Raw genomic sequence first — 14,851 nt, forward strand, 5'->3', positions numbered from 1 at the left:
TAGAACAGTTCTCCAAAAAAGACAAAATAAAACAAAGGTAGGCTATATCTTTCCTTCAATTTCATGGACAAGTAATCATACTCAGAATATATAAAAAGCTCTAAAAATCCAATAATAACTATCAACCTAGTAAAAAATTGGTAAAAGATTTGAAGAGACACTTCACCAAAAAAAGATGTACAAACTGAAAATAAGCACATAAACCGAAGCTCAATATTGGTTATCATTAAAGAAATGCAAATTAAAATTTTTAGGAAATATATCTATACTTTTAGTAGTTCCTTTCTTTTTATTGTATTCCATTTTGTTTATCCATTCAGCAGTTGATAGGCATTGGTTTGTTTCCTGTTTGGGGCTATGCTTCTAAAAACATTGATGTGTAAATCCTTGTATGGACATATGTTTTTATTTCTCTAAAGTAAATACTTAGGATGGAATTGGTGGTAAATTTATATTTAACTTTTTAAGAAATTTCTGAACTGTTTCCCCAGGTAGCTGAGCCATTTTACTACACCACTGGCAATGTATAAGTATCCCAGTTTTTTTACACCTTTGCCAACACTAAAGTCAGCTCAGGCAGGCTCATGTGGATCTTCTGTTCAAGGTGTCACAATGTTCAAGTCAAAGTGTTGGCCAGACTGGACTCTTATCAGAAGCATTGTTAAAGAACCAACTTCCAAGCTCATTCAAATTGTTGTCAGAATCCAGTTTTTTGGGGTTGGGGATCTGGGATTCCTGTTTCCTTGCTTGCTATCAGCCAGGGGATGCTCTCTGCTCTTCAAACCAGCAGCAGTGTGCCCAGTCCTCTATCTTCAAAGCTCTCCAATTTCCTCTTTTTTGACTAGCAGGAGAAAATCATCTACTGCTCAAGGGCTCATGTAACTAGATTAAACCCACATGAATAATCTCCTTTTTTGCTGTAGAAATGTAACACAATCACTGGAGTGCTATCATTATGCTCATAGCTTCCACCTACACTCAAAAGGTAAGAGATTATACAAAAGGGATTATATAAGGGTGAGGGTCAGGTCATTGGGGATCATTCTTAAAATTCTGCTTACCACATAGACATTTGAGTGGATAAGAAGAAATAGCATCTCATTGTAGCTTTTATTTTAATTTCTCCAATGATTAAAGATGTTGAGCAAGTTTTCATTTGTGTATCTTCTTTGGTGAAATGTTTATGTAAATATGTTGCCAATTTTTGTAACCAGATTGTTTATCTTCTTCCTATTGACATTTTAGAAGTGATTATATATATATATATATACATATATATATAATTTATCCTTTTTTCTGTCTTTTTTTTTGATGAACTATACTTTTATCTATGAACCCTTTACTTAACCCAAGGTCTCACAGATTTTTAGCTATATTTTCTTTAAAAATGTTACAGTTTTTTTTTCTTCTTCACATTTAGATCTATGATTCATTTTGAGTTAATTTTCATTTATGATATGAGGTAAGGGTCTAAATTATTTTGCTCGTGGGTATTCAGCTGTTGCAGTATCATTTATTGAAAAGACTGTCCTTTCTTCATTGAATTGGCTGGGCAGTTTTGTCAAACAATTGTCTATATATTTATTTCTAAACTTTCAATTCTATTCTATTTATCTATAAATCTTTCCCTACCCCAGTACTACACTGTCTTGATTACTGCAGTTTGTAGTGTTTTAAAATTGAAAAGTGCAAGCCCAAAAACTTTGCTCTTCTTTACAAACCTTTTGTCTATTTTGAGTTCTTTGTATTTTCAAATAAGTTTTAGAATCACCTTGTCAATTTCTCAAAAATTGTCTACTGGAATTTTAATAGAGTTGATATTGATAGGATAGATCAGCTTGGGGTAATTTTCATCTTAAAGTATTAAATCTTCTGATCCATGAACATTTAATATCTCTATATTTACTTAGAACATCTTTTATTTTCTCAGCAAATATTTGAAGTTTTCAGTGTACAAGTTAAGTTTATTCATAAGTATTTAAATTTTTGATGCTTTGTGAATAGCACTCATTCCTGAATTTTATTTTTGGGTTATTCATTTCTAGTTTAAAGAAAATGTAATTAATTTTTGTATATTGACCTTGTATTCTGTGGCCTTGAAACATTCATTTATTAGTTCTATTAATTTTTTTAAATTACTTAGAATTTTACAGGTATGAGATCACGTTTTTAAATCAAGTCAATTTTATTTCTTCCATATTTTGTTTATCTTTCCAAAGAGTCAGCTTTTGGTTTCATTGATTTCCTATATTTCACTAATTTGTTATCATCTTTATTCTAAAAAAAAAAAAAAAAGATTTTTTTTTTTTATTCTTTCTTCTTGCTTTGGATTTAATTTTCTCTTGTTTTACTATATTTTTATGTTGGAAATATATTGATTGATACTCTTTTCTTATGTAGGTTTTTAAAGCTAAGAATTTCCCTCTAAATACAGCTTTAGCTACAGTTCATCCATTTAGATCTGTCATGTTTCCATTTCCAGTCAGTTCAAAATATTTTCTAATTTCTTTTGTGATTTCTTCTTTGACCCATGAGTTAATTAATAGTGTGTGGTTTATTTTCCAAATTTTGAATTTCCCTAGTTATTTTTTCTCTTGTTGATTTCTAATTTAAGTTATGTTTGAGATTGTATTTTATTTCTTCCCTATTAAAATTATCGATAACTATGATATGACCTTTTTTTTTTTTATGATATGACCTAGCTTATGGTTTATCATGGAGAATTTTGAATCTATTCTTGAAAAGAACACGTATCCTCTTGTTGCTGGATGGATCATTTCATATGTTTAGTTAGGTACAGGTCTTTATTTTTTCGGATGGGAAAAACCCATTGCCTGCCAGTCAATTCTGACTCATAGCTACCCTAAACGACAGAGTAGAACTGCCCCATAGCATTTCCAAGGCTGCAGTCTTTACTAAAGCAGACTGCCATGTATTTCTCCTGTGGAGCTGCTGGTGGGTTTGAACCACTGAGCTACCTGGGCTCCTTTTTGGGGGTGGATGTGGAACAGTGATTAAGAGCTGGCTGCTAACTAAAAGGTTGGCAATTCAAATCCACCAGCCACTCCTTGGAAACCCAATGGGGTAGTTCTACTCTGTCCTATAGGGTTGCTATGAGTTGGAATCCACTTGACAGCAATGCTTTTTTTTTTTTTTTTTTTGGTATCTTAATTTTTCTCATTCTTGCATGATAGTTTTGCTGATTATAGAATTATTGGTTAACACCTTTATGTTCCCAGATTTCTGACTATGTTATTCCAATGCATTATGGCTTCCATTATTTCTGACAAAAAGTCAGTGTTAATTTTATTATCCCTTTTCATGTACTGAGCAGATTTTATCTCACTTTTTTCAAGACTTTCGTTTTTTTGGCTTTGGCATTCAACAGCTCAACTATGATGTGTCTACATGTAAATCTTTCTGTATTTACCCTATGTGGAGTTCACTGAGGTTAATGGATGTATAGATTAATGTTTTTCATCAAATTTGTCTAGTTTTAGCCATATTTCTTCAAAAATATTGAGTAAATACAAATAAATATATATTTATTCCTGTTTATAATAAGCTTAACTGATGTGTAATATTTTATAAAAGATGTTAAAACTGATGATAGGTGTATAATGTTTGGATTATCCCAATTATTCTTTCCTTTTATAGATTAGAAGGGATTATAGCCTGAACTCTGATTTGTATACTCTAAATAAGGAGTATTCATTTACATGTATATGTAAATATATATACATCTCTGTGTGTGTGTGTGTGTGTGTGTGTATGTGTGTGTATGGCACTCCAGGTTTCACAACATACAGAATTCTGAGGGCCAGGCTAAGAGAAGAAAAAAATATTTCCAGGACCCATTAGAAATGACGAAGGAACTATTTTTGTGCACCTTAGAAGTGACCTTTGCACAATCATTTAAGATAACCAGATTCTTAATTTAAATTCAATTTGCTAGAATATCGTTTTTTGATTTTTATTTAACCTGAAATGTAATTTTGTCCCTGTGTTATTTGAAATATTCGTTTGTTCCATAATATAGGACACATATCGTAAGTCTTTGCATTCTCTCCCAATCCAAATGTCAGATCCCAAATCAATCCTATTGTCATCAAGTCAATTCTGACTCATAGCAACCTTATAGGACAGAGGAGAAATGCCCCATACAGTTTCCAAAGCTATAAATCTTTATGAAGGCAGACTGACACATCTTTCTCCTGTACAGCAGCTGGTGCATTTGAATCTCTGACCTTTTAGTTAGCAGCTGAGCTCTTAACCACTGCACCACCAGGGCTCTTTAAATGCCAGACCAAACAAAAAAAAAACCATTGCTGTTGAGTTGATTCCAACTCATAGCAACTGTTATGAATTGAATTGTGTGCTTCCAAAATGTGTGTCAACTTGGCTAGGCCATGATTCTCAGTATTGTGTGATTGCTACCATTTTGTGATCTGATGTGATAATTCTATGTGCTGTAAATGCTAACCTCTATGACGTTAATGAGACAGGATTAGAGGCAATTATGTTAATGAAGCAGGACTCAATCTATAAAATTAAGTTGTATCCTGAGTCAATCTTTTCTGAGATATAAAAGAGAGAAGCAAGCAGAGAGGAGAGCGATCTCATTACCACCAAGCAAGAAGAGCCAGGAGTAGGGTGTGTCCTTTGGACCCAGTGTCCCTGTGCTGAGAAGATCCTAAGGCAGAGGAAGATTGATGACAACGAACTTCCTCCAGAGCCAACAGAGAGAGAAAATCTTCCGTTGGAGCCAACAGCCTGAATTTGGACTTCTAGCATCCTAAACCATGACAGAATGAATTTCTGCTAGTTAATGCCATCCACTTGTGGTATTTCTGTTATAGCAGCACTAGGTAACTAAGACAGCAACTGTATAGGACAGAGTAGAACTGTTCCATAGAGTTTCCAAGAAGCGGCTAGTGGATTTGAACTGCTGAACTTTTGGTTGGCAGCCAAGCATTTAATTACTGAGCCACTAAGGCTCCAAATACCAGACAGAAAATAGAAAATCTGCTGAAAAGAAGATATTCGGTAAAAACCCACGAGTCCATCGTACATTGTTTTGCTGTAGCCACTGTTAAATATACTCTTCAACTTTAAGACAAGTTTTATGAAATTATTATGCCATCTTTAACATCTTGCCATGCTTTAGACAAAAAAGAAAAACAGGATTGATTTTATTCATTTATTTTTTTACTATGATTATATCGTTTGTCTTTTGGACTTGAACTACCATGAAGTTATAAAAAATTGCTAATTCAAAAAAGAATAACCAAAAATGGGCTTGAAATTAGGACTACCTGTTACAGCTTTCAATATGTTATCCCTTTTAAACACTTTCCTTCAAATTGCATACCTGCTGATTTGAAAAATCAAATGAAAATTCCTAGTGACAGCAATGATTCCTATACAGTCATTGTAGATTTTTACTATAATGAAATTGGATTCACCTTTGATGGAATTAATCCACGAAATATATTGTAATTAATCTCTGTCTTAAGGAAAATAGAGTATTATAAATCAAGTTATACCTTAGTGAAATAAACAGAGGAAGGGAGGTAGTTAGCTTCAGGCATTTGACTCAAGCAAAATGGCATTCTAGTTGACAAACATGAATGAAGGATGGTTTCACACCTTCCATAGAAAGATTGCTCAAATATGGATTGAAAACGTACAGAGCTATACTTGGTCCTGAGGCACTCTGAGCACAAATAATCAGCAGCTCTACTGGGAAAGCCAATTTGTTAATTAAATCACTATATTATTGTTCTTGCTGTTAGGTGCCATCCATTTGGTTCTGACTCTCGACGGTCTTATGTACAACAGAATGAAATACTGCCCCATCCTGTGCCACCCTCAAAATCCTTGCTACGTTTGAGCCCATTGTTGTAGTCACTGTGTCGTTTCATTTTGTTGAGGGTCTTCCTCTTTTTCACTGACCCTCTACTTTACCAAGTATGATGTTCTTCTCCAGGTACTGATCCCTCCTGATAATATGTCCAAAGTAAGTAAGAGGAAATCTAGGGGTTTCTAAGAAGCATTCTGGCTGTGCTTCTTCCGAGACAGATTTGTTTATTCTTCTAGAAGCCCACAGTATGTTTAATATTCTTCACCAACACCATAACTCAAAAGCATCAATATTTCTTCTGTCTTCCTTACTCATTGTCCAGCTTTCACAGGCATATGAGGTGATTGAAAATGCTATGGCTTGGGTGAGGCTCACCTTAGTCCTCAAAGTGACATTTTTGTTTTTCAATACTTTTAATAGGTCTTCTGCAGCAGATTTGCCCAGTGCAATACATCCTTTGATTTCTTCACTGTTGTTTTCATGGACGTTGATTGTGGATACAAGTAAAATGAAATCATTGACAATTTCAATGTTTTCTCCATTTATAATTATGTTACTTACTGATTTTAGATATGTTGCTTATAAAAAAATGTTGCTTATAGATGTTACTTGTATAGATTTTGATACTATAGATGTCAAAAATGTTTTTATTCTCAGGTCTTTCATATTATATGTCCAGCAGAAGGTCAGAAACAGTCTAGAAGATACTCCTAGATCCAGTAAAGTTGTTTCACATACAATTTCTAGTACTTTGGAAATGCTCTACAGCCAATGGTATTGAAAGCTACATTCAGCAGAAGTCACAACTTCAATTAAATTGACAGCTCAGTCTTGAAGGTTCTTCAAAGTAATTAATACCAAGATGAGTAAGTGTTTGATGAAACTGAATTGTTATCAGCATTACATAAACAATTAGACCTAATATCAACTAAAAATCAAATAATTTTATGGAGCTGGTCTAAAAATGAGAGCACAGTACCACCACTACTAAACAAGTTGATGGCAGAAATTAAGATAATCATTTTTGTGTCTCCATACTAACACATACCCTGCCATATCATGGCTTGATAAATATTTGTAGAGTGAATTAATTAATGCATTTATTAAGAAATTAAAACTCTGGTCAATCATAGGTTAGAGCTCCTTCAGTAATAATAAGACAATGCTATTACTGGATATTCATAGGAATTTCATCAAATTGATTCCATTCATATATTTATTCCCTCATTCAATGAAAATCTACCATGTTCCAGGTTTTGTGGTTGTGTGTAGACATGGAATCTACTCATCTCCTAAGGACTCAGTTTAGGCTATTTATACCATTTTGGTCAGAATGAAATTATTTAGACATTTCCTGAGGACAAAGGAATTTGTGAGATCAATTATTTAATGTTCCCCTACCAATTAATAATTTAGCTAAGTCATCCTATGTTCTGTATATTAATGATGAATGATTATAAAAAGTGTACTTGAGTCAACTAAATGACAATATCTCGAAGGCACAGAGGTTATGCATGTCTTACATGTAGCTGTAGAGGAAGTGCTTTCCAGGAACAAATAGTAATAGCAACAAATTAAGTTGGCCAGAATCTCTGTCATATAATCTCCATATGTTCTTGTTCTTGTTGGGTGCCATTGAGTCAATTCCGACTCATAGTGACTCTATAGGACAGAGTAGAACAGCCCCATAGGGTTTTCTAGGCTGTAATATTTATGGGAGCAGATTGCCAGGTCTTTTCTCACATACAGAGGACGGTGGGTTTGAACTGCCAACCTTTCCATCAGAGTTCAATTCAATTACATTAAAGAAATATTTTTGTTTATCTACTTAGTACAAAATACTCTTCTACATACTAAGATGGGTACATCCCATATTTTGCAAGTCCTTAATCTCAAGAAGTTAATAAAAGCTAACATTTTCTGAGAGACAACATATATTGCAGGATTTGTTCTAGGTTCTTTACATTTATCATCGCTGAAAACTCACAATAATCCTGAAAGCTGGGTATTTTTTATACCTGATTTACAGATGCAGATTAAAGTTCACTTATTAAGATCTAAATTGAGACTGACTCCAATAAATGGACTTCTAAACCTTATAGTGACACAACAGTGTCCTATATGTACATAAAATAAACATAAAATTAAAAAAAACAAGTAATTGCAACAGAAACAAACACAAGGTAACAGAGGGGCAAGTACTAACATGAAAAATGATAATAACTTTAGTGGGAGAAACCAGCAAGAGTTGGAGTGGTTAGGGGAGGCTTTGAGGGAGGTTTGAGGAGTGTTTATATTGTAGATAACACACACACACACACACACACACACCCGTTGCCATCGAGTCGATTCCGAGTCATAGTGACTCTATAGTAGGTGGTTAGGAAGGAAAATAAGGCAGACATGACACTAACTATGGCTTGTTTGGGGCACGATACAAAGTCAACTTTTTGGAAGTTCAAAAGATATTGTGAATATGTTTTATGGACAACTTTACGTGACAGGGTGAGGAATTCAGACTTACTCTTACAGTTAAATTGAGCCAATGAAGGTTATTAAACAGACAAGTGATAGAGTGTTGGAGGAGTAATAAAATGGTGTTCTTTAAGTTTATGAAGACATGAGAAAGACAGACTGGTTAGAAGATGATTACAACACTCCAGGCATGGGGTGGTGAAGTCAGGCTGAGTAAAAATGAATAAAAATGGGGAAATGCATCTTTTAAAGTATCAATGGTACTTAAAAAAAAAAAAAATTATTATTTTTTTTTAGGCTGAGGAAAATGTGATGTGGTTCAGGATCCATTCATCTGATGTGGCTATGAGTCCTGAATCTTTCAAATGCATGTTTGATCTCACTCTCTTTTTTTCTCTTCCTAATTGGCTGTGACATCCTGCCAGCTGCTCCCTAGCTAGTCAGGCCATTGGCCAAAATTCCTTTCTACTGAGGAAGCAGCCATGAATTTGTTCCAGGTGTTTGGGAATGTGACAGGGTGCGAGTAGAAGTGCAGAGAATGTTACCTGGAATTCTCAGGCTCAGTGGAATTGTCCCATGTTATCTTGATTTGATAGAAGGCCTTCTCCAGGTGGAGATGGAGTGAAACTGGAGGTGGTGGGGTTGCCACTACATTAACTAAGTGCAGGCCATATAAATGTGAATCGGGGTTGCTAAATGTTATCTAGAATTCAAGCTTACTTCTAGATTCTGTAGCTCAGGAGAATGAGAAGAAAGACCGATATAACTAAACTGCCTTTTCCTTTGCACTGACGGTTCAGTATGATTGATGCTTAAGTTAGAAAGACATACTGTTGAGAACCAGATGCTTTGCTTGTTTGGCTCCTTCCTAGGAATGCAGTTATATTTTCCCTTTCCTCTAATTATGTTGTTATATTCCTCTGTCTCTACTTTTAAATATTTTTTATCTCTACATACAAGCATACTCGCTTTCACATACACCCCTACACCCCCAAACACACTATAGGACAGAGTAGAACTGCCCCACAGGGTTTCCAAGGAGCAGCTGGTAGATTCAAACTGCTGACCTTTTAGTTAGCAGGCAAATGCTTAACCACTGTGCCAACAGGGCCCCATAGAAAAACCTCAGTATTGTGTAGTCTAACAAAGAGATGTTGCAGGTCCTCTGTAGGCCCTCTTCCAGCATCTACATGTTACACCAGAACCAGGTGGTTGATGGCAATTATTACACATGATATGTGCTGACCCAGAGTTCTTCAAGTCTTACTTGCAAGTTAGTCAATCACCCTGCATGTTGAGATTGGCTGTAACTACTTCAGAAAATTGCTGGTATTCTAAGAAATACGGCTCCACTCCAGATCATCTACACTCTTGTCTCTCAAAATGTGTTCCACTGACCAACCACATTGTCATCTTGTTGAAATTCGTAGAAATGCAGAATTTCAGACCCATCCCAGAACTATGATGTCAAAATCTATATTTAACAAGATTACTGGTTATTCATATACATATTAAAAACTAAGGTATAGTATTCCTTCAGTTACTGTGATCATTATTTTTTTTTAGCTTATACAAAGGTAAGTCAAAAAATATTGCTACTAGGGTTCCAGTTCATACATGCAGGGGTTTATTACAAACAGACATGTTTAAACATGCTCTATGATCAGTGGGTGGCTGAAGACAAGTTCTCTCAGAAATACGCTTGTCTTAGTCTCCTTAAAAAAAGAAAAGGTTACTTTTTGTGCCATGGAAAAAAGCTATTTTGAGGTCAGGGCTAAAATAAAATTTTTAGCAAAAGTCAAGTGAACATCTTTCCAAATCTTTGAGGCTTTGCAAAAAATTTATGGGAATGCTGCCCCACATAAAGCAACAGTTTAGGTGGATCAAGCTTTTTAAGGCAGGTCAGGAAGACCTCAAAGATGAGCCAAGAGAAGGAAGACCGCTCAGAAGCTTATGGTGACCATTTTTTGGAATTCCAAAAGGGTAATCTTGATAGATTTTCTTGAAGGACACAGGATGATCACGGGGGCTTATAATGAAGAAGTTTTAAGAAAATTGAAAACTGCATTGATGAGAAAAAGGCCAGAAAAGCTGTGCCAAGGAATTTTTTTCCGTCATAACAATGCACCTGCTCATTCTTCAAGAGTAGCAAGGTCTGTCCTATGAGATAATTTCATTGGGAAACCTTACCCCATACATCCTATAGACCTGATCTTGTCCCTTCAGACTTCTTTTTGTTCCCCAAACTCAAAGAATATTTAAAAGGAACACTATCTGAGTCCCTCGAGGATGCCAAAACTGCCTTTTTGATATGGTGTAAATTGAAGAGCGCATAATTCTTTGGGGAAGAGTTAGAGAGAGGGAAACATCACCTTGAGAACTGTAATTACCTAGATGGAGGCTATGTTGGGAAACAGTAGCTTCACATTTTGACATTTTTGTTTAAAAAAGGTTTCTATGATTTTGTAGCAATACTTTTTGACTTACTCTCACATATTGAACAAATACTCAATAATATAAGTGCTATTTCTAGTTTACTTCACTTCTCAGTCACTCAGGACGCTTCTTGAGGCAATGAAGAGTTATGATGGATTTTTGTAACTCTATTGCTTGTGGTAAAGCTATACTATCAAGGAAAATGCATTAATTACTTTTCTTCACTCCCTTAAAGCTAGCTAAAATCACTAAGAAAAGGAGAACTAGGTACATATTACATAAGATATTCAAAAGATATCATTTGCAAAACTAGTTCTTCAACATAACGCAGTCTCCTGGCTGATAAAAGCAGACATAACTGCTATAGTTTCAACGACTTTAGCCCAAGATATTCCTTCAGAGATATGTATTAGAGAGGACACACTTAATCTAAAAATATTTACGAAAAATTTAGATTCTGGTGGGGCTAGATGGATGTTGATTTTGACTAAATTAAGATCCCGTTAACTACTGGAGGAAAAATACTTAAACATTGCTTGTGACATCATGTTAACAATGAATAATTCAGCTGGAATCAGTGCAAGAAAGATATTTAATTTGAAGCTTATGCCACATGAAATAAAACATATGTGTCAAGGAATTCGAATTCAAATAGCAAATGTCAAAAATGGTATTTATCCCTAAATCAAAACCTAGTAGAATTAGAAGACAACTCATAAACTATTAAAATATGTTGAGTACTTATTTGTATTTATCCATTACATATATTCTTCCTATATATTCTGTTAAAATGTTTGAGGTTTATTTCAAGTTGCATGTAGAATCTGAATTAGAAAAAATATGTAGGTTACAGAATGGTCAAATGTAACATAAGATTCCGAGTCGTAATACCGCACATTTCAAAACCGCCTGTTGGTAATTCGACCAGTTTATATTTCTCTGGCATCAGCGGCAGCTCTGCTAAGGCAAAGTAAATGTCATAAAATGTTTTGTTTTCCAGCAGCCATTGGCAAATAATTGGCATCTGTTTTCTGTTGTCTAGCTGCAGTTGTATTTTCTGAAACAGAAGCTTCCATTCCTCATCTAATAACTTGTTGATTTAGGACCCTCAAGGGATCAAAAAAAAAAAAAAAAAAAAGAGAAAGAAAGAAACTTATTCAAGGGAAAAAACCCTGAAAACATTTGGGCTTCAGAAACATGAATTGATTCATAGTACATTCCATCATAAGATTGTTCAGACTTATCTGTGTCTCCAAAAACAAACAAGAACAGGAAATAAGTAATGTTTTTTGTTGAACCTAAAACAATCAAGTTTCTATATTATGAAGTTAAGAAGAGAAGAAAGGCCCATTTTTAAAAAGATTTTGTTCACATTTACCTTCAACTACTTTTTGACAAGAGCCAAATATGTTAGTTGTTATAAAGGAGAGGAAGAGGGAAGAACTCGAGAGTGGAGAAATTCAGTTTGCCTCGAATAAACGTGTTTTGAAAGCTTAGTTAAGTGGGGATGTGATTATTTGTAGAGCAGGTTAGGCACTTATAAATGCAACTGTAGGAGCCTCTCTGTTTTTCATGTTTAAAAAAAAAAAAATTAAGAGCAGATAAAACGCCACTTTGACTGACTTCAGGCCTTCTTCTGGCTGAGTACTAGGCCATTAATAGTCATTAACACTCTTTCAAATGTATTGCCAGAGTGGTAATGAAATCAACACTTTCTAATTTTCATACTGAAGCTCTGCCAAAGCACATTTGGTCTTGTCACTACATAGCGAAGTGTGATGTGCGCGATACTTAAGATATCAACATAAACACTGAATAAAAACAAATCTTTCATGATGCTGAGATATGTTGCTATTTTATTGTACATCAATATAGATCAATTTTTCAAAACTAACCCATTGTTTAACAAATGAAAGGAGGACAAGCGAGTGACAGTGTCAGCTGGGGTTTATTTTCCTATTCTGGTTGACCATTCATTCAGGTTTTTCAAGTAAGTTATCAGCTGAAAAGCAATTCTTAGAAATTTGACCCCATGCCATGTTCCCATAATTTGTCATTTAAGGAAATGCCTCAAATGATCAGTTAACACTGTGGGCATCTTTTTTCTCTGTAGAACAATACCTAATCTAATCTTAAGTTTGGGTGATCTATAATTTTTACATTAAATTAGATGGACAAGGTGTCCCATTCTCTATAATTATGTAATAATTATGAATAATTTATGTTGAATTTGGTAATGTAGACTTTTTCTGACAGAAGAGAATGACAGACACACAAATGAACAGACAGCTGGAAGGAAGAATTTAGAATTTCATTTTCTCCTGAAATTCCTTCATTGCTGAAACATACTTATGTATTAGAAATACACCTTCCCTTCCCTAAGTTCCACCAAAGGTGTGACTGATGGAGAAAAAACAAGTTAGCAAAGGGGCAGAGATACCTATGATCGCACTTCCCAACACAGGCCACAGCTGCTTACTCAATAACGATGCTGTGGTTTCCTGCCTACTGAATCTTTTTTCTCCCCAGCCTCTTCTTCCTCCTGTGACCTTGGGCCACCTCATCCCAGCAACAAATGTAGAGAAGGCTCAATGTATTTGGGTAGTTCTCAGAAGAGAACATGTACCTTATTTCTAATCTTTGTGTTTTGAAAGACTAATCATTATGATTTGTAAGGGCATTATGCTTTCCATAGAAGATCTAATATAAAAGAAAAGGGGTTGAAAAGCATAAACATGTTTACTCTCAATCTATTGCCCACTGTGTTGTCACCAATGGTCTCAAAAGAATCACTTGCTCATTTTATAGGCCAGTAAGATGAAGATATTCTAGGCATTTATTCTGTTTGGCTTTAGCCAGAGAACTTTTTATTTATACATGTATTCATTCAACGTAACATGTATTTATTCAGTTGGTCCTGAATTCCACGTAGTGATAGATACTGGCGATACAAAGATTAACAGGGTGCAGTCATGTCCTGTAGAATTCCATATTCTAGGGGAAAAATATATTTGTAAGCCATAGACTATAATGTTGTGAAATTAAGTGATATAAGGTATGAATGAAGTACTATAGGAGTAAGAAAACAGGGGTAAAAGGCCTCTTTTGGACAAAAGGCATTCAACTAGTCACCTATTGCTACTATGTAGATAAATTGCCTGACATAATGCAGAGAAAGATCAGTCAGCTTTAGAAATCAAAGAAAATTGGTGAATTGCACAGTTGGGGCCAACATTTTGAGGAATACAATGGAGGAAAACAAAGCTTTGCATGCAAAGAACCTGGTAAAGACCTGGAGTCACTGGTTGCACTTTGAAAATGTACCTAAGGAAAGACCCTGCTCCTTGAAATAAGCAACTGAGCCCAGGGAGGGTAAAAACTGAGAATCCAGGAAAGATGAGTTTAAGAGTTACCACCAACTCTAGTACAGACAAACTGGAGATAAATATCAAAACCCACTCCATTGTCTTTTCAACTTCATGGACAGACTATAGTCGCTATTTTATGTTACAAGTCTTTAGGACTTACCAACTTTGAAACTAAGAGTGATTAAATTAAAAACAAATATTTCAAGGTCCATGCTAAAATGAATTAATTCATTTTCAGATTGATTACATGAATAACCATAAAATTAACTGCTACTATTGTTGCCAGTCAACATTGTTTGAAGATCTCACATAAAATTTAAAAAATTTTCAGTCTGTATCCTCCCTCCATAGGTCATCTTTTAGAATCTTCTTTATCAACTTTGTTATATCATGAAGAGGCCACGTTTTCAGAAATGTATATCTTCTGTCTCTACTTTGGTCCTTATCAAAGGAAGATTTTTCCCCTCCAATTTTACCTATTCTACATGGAAGTGATATACCAAGTTTTGTTTTGATTATCAGAGAATAAAGGGGTAATATCGAAAATGTTTCATGACCTGCTAGGATAGAAAAATTTTAAGGTATCTGCAGGAAAAAAATATGATTTTTTATAATGAAATTGTTATTGTTTCCCTGTTAAATAACATATATTTGACCCGATAAGCCTGCTCCACAGACATATTTCCCAATTCCTCTTATCTTTGATTTC

The sequence above is a fragment of the Loxodonta africana genome, chromosome 8, assembly GCF_030014295.1.
Source record: "Loxodonta africana isolate mLoxAfr1 chromosome 8, mLoxAfr1.hap2, whole genome shotgun sequence".
NCBI lineage: Eukaryota > Metazoa > Chordata > Mammalia > Proboscidea > Elephantidae > Loxodonta > Loxodonta africana.